We start from the raw sequence: 15,546 nt of genomic DNA, 5'->3' as shown, positions 1-15,546 counted from the left end.
ATAATTCACCATAACATTGAAGGACTCAACCCTCATTTTCATGACCTGCAATATAACCATGACGTTCCATATTCAGATGTACTATGCCTGACTGAAACATGGTTACAGACTGAACCACCAGATGCCTTGCACTTGCCAAATCTCATCCTGTACTACAATAATAGGTCAACATCATATGCAGAAAACTCACCATTTTACCAAAAGCAGCGTGGTGGCGTAGCAGTTTATGTCAAGGAGAATCTCCTGTCACAGCAACTTGATCTTGGAGTCACTAATCTTGAATATCTTGCTCTTCAGATATGTAAAGAACAGACTACCTTCCTTGTGATAGTTATTTACCGCCCACCTTCATATCAATCTGCTCCATTCTGCCAAGTCTTGCAAAGAATGCTACAGGCAACTGACTCGATCTCTACAGATCATGTAGTCATCACTGGAGATTTCAATGAAGACCACCTCCAAGTCAACACATCCACTCCAGTGAAATCCCTCCTACAGTCAAAAGGATTCATACAACTCATCGATGATCCCACCACCACAGAAGGTACATTGATCGACCACATGTACATCAAAACTCAAAGAAATAGCAAACCTCTACAATTTGGTGTCCTGTCAACATACTACAGTTACCATGACCCCATCTATTGTGTGATTTCAGATTACTAATGACTAAATCATCTTCTTTCCATTCCAGAACATACACCTACAGCAGTTGAGTCCCTTCCACTTTATAGATTATATCCCATTTGTATAAGATTGTATGCGACAATAGCCTGCAAAAAGACACAAATCTACCAACCTAATAAAATCTCCTACCTCTATACTTTCAGATTGAAAATGGACATCAAAAAACTTATGAAAGCCGGCGGCCATGGCACCATCGTAAAGGCTCCCCTCAGATTTAAGCTAGTAACCATTGGCAACAAGAAAACGTTCGAAAACAAACAAGGCAACAACACAGAAATGTGGCCAGTCGCCATTGTGGACAGGGAAGCCTGTACTAAACTGTACATTTACGACAAGCATCTCTTGGCCAAACTTAAACCTGCTCATCACTATCTAATGACGTCTTATACGCCTAAACATACCACGCATATCACAACGAATAGTACCACTAAGATCTTTCCAACGGCGGATTTCTTCGTACCAGCACCCCTCCAGGAGGAAGCCAGGGAACTTGTGGATCCGAAACCGGTTCCTACTACGTCCATTTCAAATGCAGCATCTTCGCCAATCAAATCTAGGGTGACTGTTTCAGGGACCATCATTCAGGTATGTTACAACACCATGGAATGAGGAATCCTCTCTAAATTGTTACATTTTGAAACGGGAGCCATTACCCTTCTTTTCAAAAATAACCATATAATTCAGAGGAAGCTTGGAACCCATGCATGCCGAGAATGACCAAAGAGATTGTTAATTGCCTTGCCCTAGCAAAGACAACCCTGTCTATCTCAATATTATACAAGATATTGGCTAATCAGTTACAACGCATGCACATTACATAAACAGCACTGAATGTCAGCACTGAATCAGAATGTCGCCCACTGCTCACTCTGTATCTGTACTCCTCAGTTTCACTTCAACATTCCATATTGCCATGATATGGAATCCTATAGAATCATATGGAATTACATGCAACATACATGTATCTACAAATTCTGTCCTGTCAAATATTCCCTGTTCAACCCCCATACATGTACAGGCACTGTTATTCCCCATACTAACCCATTATACATTCCAACTTTCAGCTTGATGCCTCCAGAAACGTAACTTTAAAGAATTCACCACATAAAGTGAAGATCCAAGATTTGCAACTCCGTGACAGTACAGGACAGATCAAATGCTCGCTCTGGCGAGATTGTGCTGAAAATGACCTCAAGGCTGGTGATTACATACAAATTAGCAACATGTATGTAAACTCGTTCCAATCTCAGGCAAACTTGAATTCGACTGATGCTACTGCCATCAAGGTAAGTTAGATGACTGACTCCTCCAGTTTCATAGAAATCAGTTTAGCAACACATGATTGTAATACTATCTACTACATCAACCAGTTCAAATGCAAGGAAATGAAATCATAGAACATCATCACCATCCAAATACCTTCACTGCTGCCATGATGCCCAATCAACAATGTACTCCAGCATTGTGCAGAAAACAACACATCTAATCCATCTTTACAGGATGGCCATTATAACCCCAGTTTTGTATTTTGACTTGTGCACCACTTCTCTTTTGAATAAACCTTATAAACCGTACCCCTTTTGATCTTTCAGCACATTGAAGAGCCTCCAGTAAACTTGGAAATAGAAATTATTGCAATAGACAATGCAGAACTAGAACATGAACTTTCGATGCTGGTACAAATTCAAATCAAATTCAAATTAGTTTATTAATCAAAAGGCCCGGAGGGCAAAGGTACACATGGTACAATAGAAATACAATGATTTTGATTGAAAGTACATAAGACATACAAAGGATACATGACAAAAGTAACAATATAAAGTCTACTACCGGGGTCAAACCTGGAGTAGATACTAGTAGGTGGGAGAGAGGAGGTCCTTATTTTATGCGATCAGAAAAGCATTTCTGTAAAAATGATGATAGCTTCTGACAAATTCCAGGGTCCTCATTTGAAAGAAGCCAGATAAACTTATTTCCTGGTGAGAGACCTGAAAAGTTGATGTTGTTCTCATTGATAACTGAGAAAAAATCGTTCCTTGAAGCATCATATTTTGGGCAGGCAGTTAGAAAGTGAACCTCGTCTTCTATTGAAGTCCCATCACAAGAACACACCCTCTCTTCAACTTTAAGTTTTTTGTATCTACCTCTTTCAATGGCTAGATCGTGACAGCTAATGCGGAAACAACAAAGGGATCTTCTTAAAGAAAAACTTGAAATTGAAGTCAGATATTTCTCACAGCAGAGTTGCGTTTTGAAGGACCTATAAGTGCGTAATTTGTTTTTAGCATTTGGATTCCGAGAATCATCCCAAATTTCTAGCTTCCACTTTCTGTAAAATTCTTCACCTAATTTATGAACAAGACTGGAGGTTGAAACACTTTCAGCATTGTTTGCATCCAGATTCAGACAACCACAGATAAATTTTATACAAGAAAACCAAGACTGTTTTCCTTTGTTGTCTAGATCCTTACTAACTTGTAAGGCACTGGTTAAAATAGACTTCGAACTAATTTCCCCATCCACTGTGTTGAGAGACAAGGATTCAAGCCTTAGCCAGAAAGAGAACATAGATTTGGCTATCATTAAATACAGTGGATGTCTGCCCAACTCGCCATACACGGCCAGATTTGTGGCATTTGTGTTAACACCCAGTACATATTTACAGAACTTCATGTGAAGGTTCTCACAGGGGAGATTTTCGAATCCCTTATCAATCTTAAATTCTCTCTCTCTTTTAACTTTTGAGGACATAGGGTTAAAACATCCCCAAATATCACTGCCATATAAAAGTATTGGCTGTATAGTGTGGTCAAATATATGGAGTAAGGTTGAGACATTTGGAAGCTGAGAGCTAAAGATACGCCTTAATTTAAAAAAAGCTTTAAGGGCTTTGTTATGAAGATCACGCTTTGCCTCAGCAAAAACGCCGGAGGCTTGAAAAGTAATACCAAGATATTTGTATTTACCAACATTTTCCAGCTGGTGTTGACCAATCATGAAGACAGATTTATCAATTCTTCCTGCCTTATTAAATATGAGAACTTTTGTCTTCTTAACATTTATAGTCATACCCCAAGAGGAGCAGAAATTATTCAAGCCATTCAAAGCTTTTTGGAGACCGCTGGCAGTTTCTGAGAGTATAACAATATCGTCAGCATACATAAGGCAGTGCAGCTTGAGATCTTTTAAGGAGACAGGATCACTAGAGTCATCAAGTAGACTTTCTAGGTCATTTATGAAAATCTTAAAAAGATTTGGACTAAGGACATCTCCTTGGTGTACCCCTATAGCAGAAGGGAAAGAGTTAGATAACTTGTTTGAGGATTTGGCACACAGATTGACTTTTTTATACATTGATTTTATGCTATCATAAAATTTACCATTTACCCCACTTTGCTTTAGTTTTAAGAAAAGTGCCGGATGGAGAACAGAGTCAAAAGCTTGTTTAAAATCGACGAAACAGGTGTATAGTTTACCCTTGTTAGAATTAGTATACTTCTCAATCAGGGTTTTTAACACAAACATATGGTCAGAAGTACGCGACTTCTTGGAGAAGCCAATTTGAGCTGGGTTTATAATTCTATTTACAGACAAGAATTCTGTTAGCCTATTATTTAATATGGTGTTATACATTTTTCCTAAGGTATTCATAACAGTAATCCCTCTAAAATTAGAGGGGTCTACTACACTTCCACTCTTATGAATTGCAGTAATATATCCTTCACCCCATTGTTTTGGGTAGTGAGAGCTAGAGAAAACTAAGTTAAAGATTTTCTGATAGCAAGGTAACATGTTTGTCGCGCTATGCTTTAGCATTTCGTTGGAGATACAGTCCAGACCGTGAGCTTTATTGTTTTTGAGAGACTTTAGGCAGGACAGAATTTCATCAGTGCCGATTTCCTTGTCCAGAATATCACTTCCAGTATCAGGATTCGACTTGAGAAGTGATAGTTTGTCAGCTAAGGACTTATTTAGATTAATAAGGTCAGCTGGTACTTCATTCAATTTACGGAGATAATCTTCCCATTCATTTAGAGGAATTTTTGACATTTTATTTTTGCCTTCCCCGCCATTCTCACTTTCGCCCTTCAGTTTATTAAGAAGACCCCAATACTGAGAAGGGTTATTTTCAAATAGGTTATCAAGTTGCGACATAAGTTTATTGTAGTGAGACCGTTTTTGTTTTTTGATAGCTGTTTTGTAGTCTCTCATAGATTTAAACAATAAGCAGCGCAACCTATGGTTTTTTGGAGAGAGGGCAAACGCGGAGCTTAGCTCGTCAATACGTTCCCTCTGCACCATTAAAGAAGCATTGTACCAAGATTTACCTTGCTTTTTACCAGATGAAGACCCTTTCCTTTTCAAACACAGGTCGGCTGTTTTTATCAAGATATCACTAGTTTGCGAAGCGAGGGACTCCACCTGGTCAGCAGAGCAATCAGAACTCTGATCAGAGCTCAAAAAGTTTTGAATTTTGTCTTTTATTAAGGGGTGATTGAAATGCGATGCGTAATTTGCAATACAAGCATTACTAAACTTGAACCCGGGTTTTGCAGATTTATAAGTTTTCACAGAGTCTACAGGGAGCTCCACTGACCAGTTAGCAACGATTCTTGAAACAATCATACAATGATCAGAATTGACACTTGAAAAGTCCATTACTGAAAAATATAGAACAGACTGCAGCAACTCCTCAGAACAAATGGCATAATCAATAACACTACTGCCCAAGGGGCCATGATAGGTGAATTTACCCTGATAGTCTCCAAGAGTTCGGCCATTAAGAATCCTAAGTTGCGAGGAAATACAGAAGTCCAATAGAAGTTTACCCCTACTACAGGACTTGTGTAAGTCCTCTGACCACCGTTTTGGTAAATCAGCATTGTCAGCCACATAATTTAGATCATCAACTGGGACATGAGCCAGATCATCATCCAATATAAAATCAAGTTCAATATTTGTTCGTGCATTGATATCACCTTTCAACAGAATGTGTCCTCTTTTGGAAAAACTACAGCAATCGTTTTGAATGAGCTGTAATATATCGTAATTTAACCCAAGTGAGTATGAAGTTGATGCAGGAGGGTTATGAATGAAGCAGACAAAAGTGTCCTCTCCCAAATTGAAAAACCTTTTGTCAAGGAGGACCCATTGAAAGTTTGGATTCGTGTTTTTCAAAAAGGTGACACCGTTTTGACATCCATTCCTAACATAAACAATTATTCCACCATGATCTCTGGTGGCTTTTGCAGCCCTTTTCCTAAAGACATGCTGGTGAATATAGCCAGGCAAGTCAACAGCTGATTCAGAGTTTGTGTGAGTCTCGAGAAGACCACAGATGTCAACGCTAGTAAAGGTTTTTAAGAATGAGGGGTCCTTCAATTTATCATAATTCTTAGATTGTAGGCCATTGACATTCCAGCATCCAATGGAAAGACCCCGTTTAGTAGAGACTTTAGAGATCGATTTCTGGTTTAAAACCATAAGTTACATGTATTTCAAGGTATCCGAATATAAACACAAGAAGCACTACTTAAAATACCAATTAAAATTTTTAAAAGAAAACCACACCGCCTGAGGGCTTGAGCACCAATTTTGTGCTGTTGTTTTTCTAAACACACCGCCCGAGGGCTTGAATAAAAACACTCACATATATAATATGATCCCCGAGTTATGAAATACAAATAAACACATGCCTAAAAATATTTTAAGTACATGAACATGGTAGTATACAGGGCACCAAGGTGACATCAACAGTAAGGCCTTGATAGTTGAACTGCTACATACATGTAGTTTATGAACTCTGTGGGGTTGATTGATGTATAGTTCTACAACTATGCTATCAGCTAAGTCAGGAGAGGAGGCCTGTATACTACAAATTGACAGGGTAAAAATTTGATAAAACTACTAATAAATGTGTACATAAAAGTAATACCAAGTATTAATAATAAAATGCATCAATCGAGTAGCTTGCATACAAAACCCACTACTTGGTTTAGATATACTGAAGTCTACCACCAAATACATGTAGTATCAGGTAAAAGCGAGTCATACTGCACTACCAGTTACCATTGCGACCGTAGTTGTACATGTGATCACGGTTCCTGTTTTGCTTGAAACTGACAGATTGATTGGCATACTGGCTATACTGCGATTGGGAACGATTGTTATTGTCACTGTCACTATTATAGCGGTAATGATTGGCACTTGTGGTGGGATAGTATGGATTGTCATAAGCATAGTTCTTACCACTAGAACTGTTCGCATTTTCATTGGGATAGTTCCTGCTATTTGAACCATTCGTGTTCTTGTTTTGGTCAAGCTTGACCATTGCCACCACAGATTTCCTACGCTTTTCCCGTTTCTCCTGCCGTTTTGGAGAGCCTAGAAATTTTTCGGCTGACTTGCTCTTGCCCTTCGATTGCTCAGTTTGCTTGGGGGAGGACGGAGGTGCAGACCGAATATTGAGTGCTTTCATGATCGATTTTTTCATGTTGGACACCAACACTTTGGTGCCCTCCTCAGAGAGGTGAAGATGATCACTGGCGTAGAAATGCTCAATTGGGCCTTCTGAATCACCCAGGTTCTTATTGCAACTCGTGATGACATTTGTATCCGTTTCGTAATGTTCAGCTAGAATTGCATTTGTCACCTGTCCTCGTAACTCATGGGTTGAGTTGTCTGAACGAGGGGGAGCCAGTGAAATGATGACTTTGGCGGGGGGAAATTTTGTGCGGACTGCGTTAACAAAAGTTTTCACATCATTTGCCACATCGCTACCGGATTTCTTTTTCACATCATTTGTGATTATGTGTAATAACAGAGCGTCTGGTGCAGATTCGGTTTCATTTAGGATACGAGTGGCATCCTCAATGGTGTAAGCGGGTTCGGGCTTTTTTGTTAGAAAGTCCTTCGATATCCAATCCGGGTTGATACTCTTCGTTTGAGAAGAGCCAAGTAACAGGACAGTTTTTTTCTTTGCAGGGGTTGGAGGGTGAGAAACTGCGCTTGATTTTATCTCGTTTATTGACACACTTAGAGATTCAATCAGTTTGTCCTTCTCCCTCAGGCTGGTCAGTAGCTGCGAATTAGCGTCTTGAGAACTTTTCAACTGGTCTTGAAGGGTTTCGATCACCCTGGGGCTACCATAATCGCCCCAGCAGGCAAGCAGTTCAGAAGTGTCATCTTGGACAGTTTTCAACTGGGTCTGCAACATATCCAACTGCTGTAAGGATTCGTCAGCTCTCTGGTTGTGTTGTTTGAATGAGAAGATCTCGGCTTTGGCGACGGCAATCTCAGCGGAACTTTGCGCAATGTTCTGATTTTGAGCATCAATCAGCTTGTCTTTTTCTGCGACTCGTTCGCCTAAGGTGGTCACCTCCATCTGCAGATGTCTATGCGTATCCATAAGATTAGCATTGGTATTTTGCACAGCTTTGAGTTTGACGAAGATCGATTCCTTTGCTTTTGCTAATTCCATTTCAGAATGGAAATTGGATTCTGCCAGCTTTTTCTTAGCATTTGAAACTTCTGCTTTGCATTTTTCTAGTTCACATTGTAACTGGTCGCATTTTTTCGAAACAATGGGGCAATTTGAGCAGGCTGTCTCCAAAGTTTTGACATGGACGCTAGTACATGTATTGTCAACATTACCACCTGAAGCAGAGGTACAGAGTTTGTCTAGCGAGGCCACAATTGCAGATTCTAGTTTATGTAGCTCGTCTTTAAATATGTCGCGGATCCCCGAAAGGTTCGGGTTGAGTGAATTGGTGATGGTGTCTGTCTGACATTCAGCAGTTTGGACTGATGAAATATGCTTGGTGATAAACTCAACACCAAATTCAGGCGGCATTTTTGAACAGGACAAGCATATGAATTGTCGGCGCGATGACTGCAGAGAGAAGAGCATATATCGAGGTAGTTCAGAGCACGAGTAATGGGTCCACTGTTTACATTCAGCGCAGCGAATCATCGGATTGGAAATATCGTTACGACCACACGATCTACATGAATCTGTGCTAACACTAGTAGTAGTAAGGGTACAGGAAGTGACGTGAGCACCAAGATTACCAAGAGAGGAACTACTGGTAACAGAATCAACGTTCGACTGAGCATCATTGTCCTTATTGAAGTTGACTGCAGTTGCACAGCGAGCAAGACGATCAGCTCCCTCGTTTCCAGAATCTCCTGCGTGACCTTTTTTCCATGCCCAGAGAACTTTGATATCTTTAGACACCAGTGAATCAAGTGACATCCAGAGGTCTGGGTTCGCGATTGGAGTTTTCCGGCTCCCTTTCCAACCCTTCGCTTTCCAGTTCGACATGAGCTTCGTCATACCATTCTTGAGATACTCAGAATCGGAATGTATCTTTAATTGTCTAATGATAGGGAATGTAAGAGCGTGTTTAAGGGCAACAATAGCAGCAAACAGTTCAGCACGCTGGTTTGTCGCTTTCTGCAAATCGGTAGTTGGGAGAACGGTGGCAGCATTCCAAGGGTGAGCAGGGCCCCAGAACATACCGCAGCCTCCTCTTGCATCGTCGTCACCATTCTTTGCACAAGCACCATCAACATCAACCTCCATGTACGACCTGGCTATACCGGGTTCATCAGCAATCAACTCCGCCTTTTTCACACTCTCGATTTGGTCGATAGTGTCCTTGACATCATCATCAAGGCCGTTGGGCTTTTCCTCAGCAGGCTCCTGGACCTGGACCTGGTGCGGAGGCCTAGCCCTAGACAGATCCGCCTCCTCATCAACAGCATGCGACGGCCGGGCGTCTGCCCTTGAGACTGAGTGGGCATTATCAACGTATGTATGAGCGGAGACATTTAAGTCCATATCAATGTTCATACTAACAACTTCAGAGGGTGAATTGTCATTTGTACAGTCAACACTGGGCGATTTACCACGAGCAGCAGGGCTGCTTCCCAAAAACGTGTTCCACAGTGACGCCATCTTTGTTTACGTTTCGCTCGTTTGAGTTACGGCTCTTCAACGACTCCAATTCATCCCAGAAAAAACACACAATACGTACAATTAACGGGAAGAATGGTGGATTTCATAGATCTTGGGTTACTTATTCATCACTTCGACATTGGTTTGCCGAGGAAATCAAGCCCTCAGGTGTGGTTTTGTGGATTTAAACGTGCGAAATTTTTCGAGCCAACATTTTGAAGCAGCCTCGTTTTCACCCCCACAGCAAAATGAAGAAATAACAAGCATGATGGTACCTAAGGAACTCTTCCTCAACACTCTACATTGCGCAACCATCGACGAAGCCCATGACCACCTCCCAGCCGTCGCACAGGTCACTACAAAGAACAACAACGTCACAGCTTTAAGCCTTCAATAATCCGTTCTGGCAAACAGCCATATTTTTGTATTCTTGCAAATCAAAACTTGTAAATAGGTGCTTCCACGAAATCGGACACTTCTACGAAAAAAGCAACTTTCAGCAAGACAAAGTAATGATATTTCTGTTGTCACAGCTTTAAAGGCCAGAGCCTGACTACAAAAGGCCAATCAATATGGATGCTACCCAGTGACGTCACGGTAACGGTTGACCCCAGAGCTGTGACAGATTGAAAGTGTTTTTCTCTTGTTTCTCTGTCAATTCCAGGAATCTAGATCCAAGAATTGTCACTCATGTTTATGAACCCACCCTCCATGTCATGTGTGATGATAATCTTGTAATTATAAGCCAATCATGACTTTTGAGACAATTTCTATGTCTCAACTGACAAAATTACAAATTTAAAGCTCCTCCTCTTTTGCCATATTTAGCCCTGCCGATGGTGCAGAGGAATTTGTACTTCAATCAGCTGTCAGATATCCGGTGTCTTGGCCTAGAAAGGAATTTACAACACTACTTGTTATTGTCAAGATCAATTAGTGAGGCCTAGCTGTGTTACCCCGGTGAAAAGAATAAATGGCAAATAAGTTTTGCTGGGGGAATTGTAGAATTCTTATTTGAGACCAGAACATGTGCCAAGCAACTTCATAAACTTGTCACCAAATGTGGTGGTAAGTTTCAAATTGCTGCTGAAATAAGGTCTTGACTAGAAAATAATGATAGGCCAATTTGATGAATATCTTGAATTATGAATTTAGTCTTTCCACGGCTCTATTATGAAGGGTTAACTACTGGGTCCCCTTAAAACTACCCTACTTCATACCTGCTTATTCGGAGGGGGGATGCAAGGCTCAATTTGCATATTTTGTCACCTGAAAACCCCCTGCTTTTTCAGGGAGCCTGAAAACACCTCTCCTCTGCTAATGTGCAGGGGACCTTATTTTATCTTAGAGATACATACCCCTGAAAACCTCCCTGATTTATGATATAAGGGTTAATTTTCTAGTGCTGCACAAAGCTGTTATAATTGATCTTGACATGAACTGAGTATTTCTCTGGCTAATTGTTTGTTATAGTGTCACACCTCAGTGATGTGGAGATAACCGGTCCCTCCAACTAGGCCACTGTAACTCCGTCTCCCCATATCACCTCGGCGGTGGTAAATTCCTCAGTTTCGGCAATGGCCTTTAAGCCTTCAATAATCCGTTCTGGCAAACAGCCATATTTTTGTATTCTAGCAAATCAAAACATGTAAATAGGTGCTTCCACGAAATCAGACACTTCTACCAAAAAAGGTTTTGAGAAAAAGCAACTTTTAGGAACACAAATTAATGATATTTCTGTTAAAATCGAGTGGCCAAATCTGCCACGCCATTTTTATTCATCCTCCGATTTTTATTTCGTTTACAGCAAAAGAAAGCATGTGTTGTAACCTAATCAAATATGGCATTATCTCAATTTTCAAAATTTCCAACAAGTGTCTCATTTTGTGGGAGCACCTCACATTTGTTCACCCCAGTTCTTTGTTTCCATTGATCACCTGCTGCTCACCCTACTCCTACTTACAGGGTGAATAATTTCTCTGTATCCATTGATCACCTGCTGCTCACCCTACTCCTACTTACAGGGGGAATAATTTTGTTTGTTTTCATTCATCACCTGCTGCTCACCCTACTCCTACTTACAGGGTTGATAATTTCTTTGTTTTTGTTCATTAGTAATTTCATGTGATCTACTATGTAATTTATGAAAAATCAAAACTATGTACAGTTTACACTCTTAATTCTAATCACCTGCTGGACAGGACGCTAATTTTATATCAACAATAAACGTTACATTTTTTAAATTTTAGTTCATGTTATCATTCTCAATGCTATTTCAATTTCATCTCAAACATGTCTTTTTACAGACCCACCCCTTACACAGACAATGGGTAACATCAAGTCTTCTGTTTTCAAAGTGTTGGAGAAAGTGTTTTAGGCCTACCTCAGTAGCTGAACTGATAAAACACTGTCCAAGATCAGCAAAGCAGCAACTGAGAATGGTGTCAACAATGTTTTTAACAGAAACAAGCCTCAAACACTTTCCCCAACACTTTCAAACTCAAGACTTTACCTCACCCAGTGAGTGATGCACTCTGAACTATACTTACCAAGAACTGTCTCCACCCTCATTCTCTGGCTAGGATAATGTAATCCATACAACAGTTTACTATCGCTAGGAAAACCAATGCTCCCTCCATCCAATACTCAGGGGCCCATTTAATTTGCTGTTAAGCAGATTTCTCAATCTAGTTAGTGTGCAAGGATCACTTTAACGAATTTGCATTAAAAGATTTTCATGGATACTTGTACTTGTAGTGTCGCGTTAATACGTATTAGAGCAGTCAATTGTGAGGCACTCTGGTTAAACCAGGCACTTCTCTCCAGATTTTGAAAATGAGTTATTGGTATGAGCTGTTTCTGCAGGAAATCATGTTTAAATTAAGGTATCATACTTGACTATCGGTTGACAAATAACTGAGATATGAATGATTGAGTTCACTGTTGTTCAAGGTTTTTAGTTACAATTATTTTGAGAAAACTTCATTTATAGGGAACTCATTCAGTAGGATAAGCATTAGAAGCTACACCTTATACATTGTTTAAATCACTTTAGGTGGTGTCTAGACATGGTACACATGCTTTCAGAGGGTTCACAGGACTCATACAAATATTTTCCAAAAAGAAAAAAAAAAATAATTTTTTTTTTTTTTTTACTTTTCCCCTTTTTCTCCCTTTTCTCTAAAAGCGAGAAGCGCCTGGTTTTGCCAGAGCCCCTCACAATTTTCAGTGCAAATTCGCAAAAGGTAGTTTCTGTCTTGATGATCTTCTTGAAAGGGCGGGGGCATTTGTCTGCATAAAGTCCTGAAAAACGACTACACATGATATATTGGCTATTCGCACTTGTTTTGACAAATCTAAATTCTTAGGCAGTCCTCATTTGAATGTCGGACACCATTTTTAGTTTATCATTTCTGTATAAAAAAAAGTCTAAGACTGGACGAAAGCTAGTAAAACTGTTGTGTGAGGGCGGGTAAATCTATCTTGCGTGTCCTAAGTACGAAAATTTCAAATCGAATCGAATGCGCATTGGGCCAAGTGTGGTGCAGCCGTTTTGAAAAGTGTACATACCCATTTTTAGTGGTATTCGGGAGAGCACTCTCTGGAAAACCTTTCCAATTCGGATCCAGACATGCCAGAATGAACAGCATGAGACAGATACTGGCATCTGAACCTAGCTGGATGATACAGTGTTTGCCTCTGTGTAAATGTGGCAACAATGACAATTGACATGGAATTCTAGTAAAAAAAACATGAAAAGCAAGAGATTTTGCAACTGCGTAATTCGCGAAAATATCCTGCACGCAAAAATAGTATCTGTTTTTAAAACAGTACTGGGGCCAACCAGAATGCGCTAACTTGAAAATGCTAAGTAGACGAACCAATCAGTGACTGAGTCGGGAGACCTCTTGAACATGAGAATGACTTGCTTCTACTGCACTATCGCTTCCCCAGAGTGTAGTCATGTGGAAGAATGATACAGGTGCATACTGTAAAACTGGAAATTTTCGCGGTATTTTTCCTACAGCGCAGGTGTGGGCTTGACGTGACAGTGTATAGGAGTCATTGGATCACTTGATCACTTGATCACTTGATCATGGGACATTTCGCTTGTCCGATCGATAACTTAAGAACGACTGAATATTTTCGATTCATCTTTTGTGCATGTATGCTATGTCAGTAGACGTGGTTTCCTTTTGAAATCCGACCCGATCCGGTTCATGGTTTAGCAGCCAGGGGGCGCTTTGTGTAAAAACAAAATTTGCCATAGGTCCCTAGGTAAAGGTCGATTTTTCACCAAATTTTTATGGTAGGCTTTACTGGTGATACCACACTGTGTGACGTACAATTTTCTGATTTTATTGATTTTTCTGCCCTAAAGGTGGCGTGTCATGAAAAACTCGTATCGGGCGAAGTCCGATCGATAACTTAAGAACGACTGAATATTTTCGAGTCATCTTTTGTGCATGTATGCTGTGTCAGTAGACGTGGTTTCCTTTTGAAATCCGACCCGATCCGGTTCATGGTTTAGCAGCCAGGGGGCGCTTTGTGTAAAAACAAAATTTGCCATAGGTCCCTAGGTAAATGTCGGTTTTTCACCAAATTTTTATGGTAGGCTCTACTGGTGATACCACACTGTATGACGTACGATTTTCTGATTTTATTGATTTTTCTGCCCCCCATAGGTGGCGTGTCATGAAAAACTCGTCTTGGGCGACGTCCGATCGATAACTTAAGAACGACTGAATATTTTCGATTCATCTTTTGTGCATGTATGCTATGTCAGTAGACGTGGTTTCCTTTCGAAATCTGACCCGATCCGGTTCATGGTTTAGCAGCCAGGGGGCGCTTTGCGTAAAAACAATATTTGCCACAGGTTCCTAGGTAATGTCGGTTTTCCCCCAAATTTTTATGGTAGGCTTTACTGTTGATACCACACTAAATGTCGTACGATTTTCTGATTTTATTGATTTTTCTGTCCTATAGGTGGCGTGTCATGAAAAACTTGTATTGGGCGACGTCCAATCAATAACTCAAGAACGAAATCCAACGCTATCCGATTCATAGTTTAGCCACTAAGGGGCACTTTCTGAAAAAACAAATTTTGCCATAAGTCCCTAGGTAAAGGTCGGTGTTTCACCAAATTTTTATGGTAGGCATTACTGGTGATACCACATGATATACCGTACATTGTCTTGATTTTATCAATTTTTCTGTCCAATAGGTGGTATGACATGAAAAACATTTATTGACCACAATCCGACTGATAATTTAAGAACGCCTCAATATTTCCTTTTCATATTGTAGTTTTAAGTGCTCTGTCAACAGTCTGTGTTGGTGTAAGTTACAAAGTTACCTTCCGAAATTCCCCCGCCCCAATGCATGGTTCAGCCTCCAGGAGGCATTGTGATGGAACAAAATCTGCCATTACTCTCTCAGTTAAGGTCGGTTCCTCACCAAATTTTCATTGTAGCCTTTATTGATGATAATACATGATGATATGTTGGATTTCTTCATTTTCCTACCTAAAAGTGGTGTTAGGCCAATTTCAGCAGGGCTTTGTTTGAGTGTAATCTACGAACCATCCTAAGTTCTCGTAATCCCCAATCACAAAGAACAAATACCCTCACAGCCCGCACTTCACCTTTGCCCATGGCGCTGTGGGTTAGTGCAGTGTCTGTGCTTGTTCATTTTGCTATATTTGCGGGTGTCTGTGATCCGCAAAAATAAAAACCGCAAAATAGGAATTTTAGATAGAGATTATTGAAAGATGTTGTCTGATCCGCAAAAATAAGAAGCGTAAAATTTAATTATTTCAATGAATTTTTGCAAATCCGCGAAAATAACCAGCCGCAAAAATTTCCCGTTTTACAGTAGTGCATACCTTCTGTAAATTACAA

This window comes from Lineus longissimus, chromosome 13, assembly GCF_910592395.1.
Source record: "Lineus longissimus chromosome 13, tnLinLong1.2, whole genome shotgun sequence".
Classification (NCBI taxonomy): domain Eukaryota; kingdom Metazoa; phylum Nemertea; class Pilidiophora; order Heteronemertea; family Lineidae; genus Lineus; species Lineus longissimus.
The sequence above is the reverse complement of the archived record's forward strand: the minus strand, read 5'-3'. Positions refer to the sequence as shown.